Source organism: Protopterus annectens, chromosome 12.part0 (assembly GCF_019279795.1).
Source record: "Protopterus annectens isolate FY-2018-M chromosome 12.part0, PAN1.0, whole genome shotgun sequence".
Classification (NCBI taxonomy): domain Eukaryota; kingdom Metazoa; phylum Chordata; order Ceratodontiformes; family Protopteridae; genus Protopterus; species Protopterus annectens.
This window is the reverse complement of record NC_056746.1, coordinates 1,214,200,338-1,214,206,337: the sequence shown is the minus strand read 5'-3', so window position 1 is coordinate 1,214,206,337 and position 6,000 is coordinate 1,214,200,338.

Sequence of the window (6,000 nt, the reverse complement as noted above, 5' to 3'; positions counted from 1 at the left end):
TAATTGGCATCACAACTTATTATTGTTGTCCTCATCCCCTCCCAGGGGTTTGAGTGTCCAAATCTACCTCCAAATTCGGTGTATATGCACAGCTATTGCTGTAGAAGAAATGGGCAGCTATGGACCTTCCCCACACCCTTCCTGCACATCCTTAGCAATTTTCCCTACTGCCTTTCCTTCTTTGTGCCCCTTTTTCACCACTTTCCTATCAACCCTTTTTTCTTTTCTTTTAAAGAATTTAGAGAGGGGGTAAGCAGGAATAAGCACTTTTAAGCAGCAGAAAGCTTGTTTAAGCCTGTTTCTGCTGGGGTAAGCAATGCCTTCACTGGTTAAGCAATTTAGAAGCTAACTGAGTATAAGAAACTGTAACTGGAAGTTAGCAGTGCTTACTTCTGTGCAAACTTGTGCAAACCCGCTTACAACTGCCCAAAAGTGCCTTAATCATGCTGTATCCAATGGGCCTTGTTCTGCCCAGCAACAAAATAAACAGCCTCTGCGAGGGTCAACTGCAGGACCCTGCACACCAGAGATAAAAAGTGATTTACCACTAAGCCACATCAGATATACAATAACCCTGATGTTTTCACAAACATATCATCCAGCCCAGTCATTCAACATTACAGGGAATGTATTCCAACATGTAGACGTAGGTGTGTGTGTATATATGTTTCTATCTAGACAGATACAACATATCTATATATGTAGATATTTATATATATGTATATATATATATATATATATATATATATATATATATATAAACAAATATACATATAAATGCATACATCTATAGATATATATGTCTTCATCTATATGTCTAAATATATACAGCAAGTTATATATATGTAAGCAAATATATACCTATATATGTATATATAGACATACATCTGTAGATAACAATGAGAACATAACAAAAACATATACGTCCACATGCACTGTTAATGGGGTTGAGAGGCCCCAAACAACATATGTTTTGTACAAATAGGTATACCCCCCACAGCCAAACACATCCACCCTGCAATACACTACCAAATGTTGCAAATCCCATAACCAGGACCTGACACGACATGGGCACAAGATGATAACAGTACTCCATCCCACCTGTATGATGTCAGGTTGGTATCAGTAAACACCACAAAAAAAAAACTTGCACACAAGACTAGTGCAATGGTCAGAGAAAGCTCCAATATACTTAAAAAATTAGCCAGCACTTGTAGAACATGATTTATTCTTTTAACCATAAAAGTGTGAATACAGGATCATACCGGTTTCAGCATATAGCCTTCTTCAGTGATACCAACACATTCTATTCACTGACTATATATAGTCAGAAAGCTAATTAGCTAACAAATTGGTGAAAGTCCATTTAAAGTGACATAATACAAATTCAAATTGGGCTGATATATATCCCCAAGTTTTGCCTATATATATAAAACCATTTTAAGAAAACCCAGTCAACCAATATATAGAATCACATGCTATTATTATAATTGTTATACAAAAACTCATAAATGTTCATTTAAACCTGGATAGAAAAGTCCACCAAGTCCATGCTTTTTCTTTCTGATTCAATAAATCATGACAACCAGATTTGTCATTATAGTCCCCCTTAATGACATCAATAATGTGAAATTGAAATTTGGCATTTGTGTGAATCAACATATGTTTATATAGAGCACTAGTACAATGTTTGTTTCTAACATTACTCAAATGTTCCGATATCCTAAGTCTAAATGGTCTAGATGTTTGGCCTATATAAAAAGCCAAACAAGAACAAGTCACCAAATTGATAACCCAACTAGTACCGCAGGCAGCAAAACATCTAATATCAAAGATTTTTGTAACATTTTTACTTGAAAATTCCTTGGACTTCTTAATACGAACACAAAAGGAACAGTGACCACAAGGGAAACAACCCCTTAATTCGACTCCTGACAGTGTACGCTGTATCATTCCAACATTCAAATTCCTACCTCTCTTGTACCAGTTAAAATAAGAACCCAATGTACAACCTCTCCTATAAGAGAATAAACATTCTTGGGGTAGAATATCAGCAGGTCTTGGATTATTCATTAAAATGTTCCAATTATTTTTGATCACCCTTTTGATGACATTAATATTTCCGCCAAATGTTGTAATAAATCTAATAGGAGTCACCGTAGAGATATTTTTTCTCTTTATATTTCAATAAATCATCACGATTAAACTGTTGCACCCACTTGGAGGCTAATATTATGTCCCCATATTTATGTCCCCTTGCCAAAAATCTCTTCCTAAGATCCTGCTGAAAGAATTCATAATTAACCTTGTTGGCACAAATTCTTTTAACTCTTAAGAATTGGGACTTGGGGATATTTTTAAAGATATGTCGAGGATATAAGCTACTAGCATCCAATAACATATTATATTGTGGATATTTTCTGCAAATTTTTGAATCTAAAGTGTGGTCATTGTTTCTGTTCACACATACATCCAAGTATTGAATTTGCTGGTATTGTACATTGAGAGTAAATTCAATCCCCCAAACATTGTCATTAAGATACTGTATGAATTCTAACAAGTATTCTTGATCACATCTCCAAATAAACCAACAGTCATCTAGGTACCTTCGCCATATATCCAATTCCTTTATGTATACATTGTGAGATTTATCATAAATAAGACATTCTTCTAGATATCCCATAAAGAGGTTGGCATATATAGGGGCAAAATAAGCCCCCATGGCTGTACCTTGAACCTGTAGATAACATTGTTGATGAAAATAGAACACATTTTTCGTTAGTACATGCTGCACCATACAAATAATAAAGGTATTTAAACCAGGTGGATAAAGATTACTTCCTCTCAACCAATATTCTATTGCCTGCAGCCCAGCCCAGTGAGGAATATTGGTATATAATGACTTAATATCAAGTGTACACATCAACCAGCTGGGCTCCAATTGGGAGTCCATAATTATTTGTAAAATCTCTGTAGCATCTTTTAATCTAGATCTAACTAATGTCAATAACGGCTTGAGATGTAAAGTCAAAAATTCTGAAAGTGGTTCTGTTAATGATTCTTGACCTAAAACTATAGGTCTGCCTGGAGGTTTTAATAAATCCTTGTGAATTTTTGGCAATAAGTAAAACATTTGTTTGGTTGGATTCACTACTGTTAGTTGCATCTTGGTGTTATTATCAATAACCCCTACCTCAACCGCTTCCTCCAAAAAATCATCAATTTGTTTTTTAAACATGTCAGTGGGGTCTAGAGTCATCAGCATATAATGTTGTTTGTTATTAAGTTGAGTGTATGCCTCAATCATATATTGTTCTGAATCCATTATGACCACAGCACCGCCTTTATCTGCTGAAGTAATGACAATGTTTGGGTTATTCCTTAAACTCTCAATGGACTGAATTTCTAAATAAGATAAATTATTACTTAACATAGATGTCTCTTCCTGTTTAAAATGTAGATCTTTAATCACCTTTTCTTGAAAAATAGCAACATATTTATCCATCGATGGCTGAAAAGTAGATTTATGGAATCGAAAACCAGTAGATCTCTGTGAGTTATCTGTGTGTCCAAAAAACAATTTCAAATTAAGTAGTCTGCAGAATGTCAAAACATCCTGTACAAAACTGTATTCATTAATAAAAAAAAAACAGGAACAAAAGATAGCCCCTTATTGAGTATTTTTAATTGCGTTTCATTCAAAGACACAGATGAGATATTGTGAACATTTGCATACCCATCTATTTCTGAGTTAGAATATCCAATAACATTTTCAAGTTCTTTACCGTGTCTATGTTTGTGTTTTCTACCCCCCCCGTGTCTCTTAATCCTAAAGGGCAGTCCATATTTTTAGTTCTCTTATGTGCTGGGGATTCCTGACTGGAGACATGTTCATGTTCGGTAGTTGAAGATTCCTCCCCAGAGGTGCTACTGAAATCCATTTTGGATCTTTTTAATATAGACCTAGGTCTCTTTTTTCTAAATTTTGTGGGTAGGGACTCCCCTTCTCTAAATCTAACATATTTTTTAATGCCAAAGGGCTTACCTTCCGCATAATCTGTGACATCCCTTTGGAATTTATGTATTTTTTTGTCTTTTAAATTCTGTTCTAGTACCAATAAATCCTTGGAAAGTTTGGTTAAACAAGATTTATATATAGTCTGTCCCTCAAAGGGTTTGATATTATCACATAAAATATTAACCTCCACAGTATTCGCATCAATATTTCTCTCATAAAAAGAGATAAGAATGTCCACAAATAACACAGTTGCTGTATGTTGAGCCTTAACCCATTCATCATTTAGCTGTTCATCCAGACCATTCACAAACGGTTAAAGTTTTATTCTAAGTCCCCTAGGAGTGATGTTTCTAGCTTTATAGGCTTTAAATAACCTAAGGTGCCACACATTGTTTCGAAGTTGTATCATACTTTTAGTTATTTTAAAGAATAGCTCCCTACAGTGATCCTCCGGGTCTTTAACCCTGTCATTATCAAGAGAAACACCCTCCCCATGGATACCAAAAATTTGGACATCATCTTTGTCTTGGGACAAACCCTTCAAAATAGTTGTCAAGTCCATTTCCATACTATATTGTGTTAAATATTTAAATCAAAACCAGTCTATCAGCACCAAAACCCAAACTGTCAATATATAAAGAGTAACTCCATATAAATCAATATACATCCATCCCCACCAATATATAAATATATTTAAATGGACATCCAATGGTTGATAGAGCTGCAACACTAACTTCCTTTTTTTCATAAACCATAGAAAGTGGCCCTATCCACAAACAAACCAAGATAATTCCACATATGCAATAAACGCCCAGCGTTGCAAAATGAGATCAACAATATGTATCCATATATCTTCCAATATATTTAAAAAATATATTGTTCCCAAGAAAACCAATTGCAATCATTTAGATAACTGACAATAAATGTCTCAACGTCGTCAGATATCATATAAAAAACTTAGCTGCTTGTTCCTTTTGGGCCCAAAATTCACCAAAGTGCTAAGCTGTTTCAACCCCGGATGGCCTAAAAATTAAATCAATTCCCTAAATGAAGATATATAAATATATAAATTACAGCTATGGCCGTGGTGCTGCATAGGCATGAATATTAAAACCAAATATACACTAGTATACCACTAGAAGGAGTTACAACAATTGTTTCTTCCGATGAAAAAATCCAAAAATACTTTAACCCCAAACAATCATCCAAAAAAACCTTGATTGGGTGATTAACAATACTTCCCAAAAAATAGAATGATATCCGTGTATCAATGTAATACCATAAACGGCTTATTTAACTTCAAACCATGTGTTCCAAGTCCCCTCAGGGAGGTGGTAGTGTTCATATATTGATCAGCAGATTATATTATTGATTACATCTAAATATGTAATTAATATAGTGATCTGATATAAAATTATATCACAATCTGCCCATAAACTCACAAGGAATAATGTCATACAAAGAATAAAAATGTTTGTTGAAAATATTCAGTTTTACATAATACATTAAACGATAGCCTTAAACACTATCTCCTTTGACAAACTGAGATTATCCACTCAAAAATGCTAAATGAGTGTAAGTCTCACTATCATATTAATAATAAACATGTAAGTCTCACCCAACAACCAAACAGTTCACATTAATTGTCCAAACATAAGTCCAAGTGTTCTTTTCGGCACTCTCGGTGAAAACAGATAAGCAGAAAACATTGCCATAAATATGGCACCTGAAACTAATGCAACCACCAAAAACATGTCCAAAAAGATGGATCCATATATTTCAGCACCCTCAAAGAGAACAGAAAAGCAGAAAACACCGCCACAAATATCGCACCTGAAACTAGTGCTGTCATATTGATTTAATAAACATGTTAGCCACACCAAATCGCGAAACAGTTCACATTATTTGTCCCAACATAAGTCCAAATTTTCTTTTCGGTGCCTTCAGTAAAAACAGAGAAACAGAAAGCCCCGCCACAAATA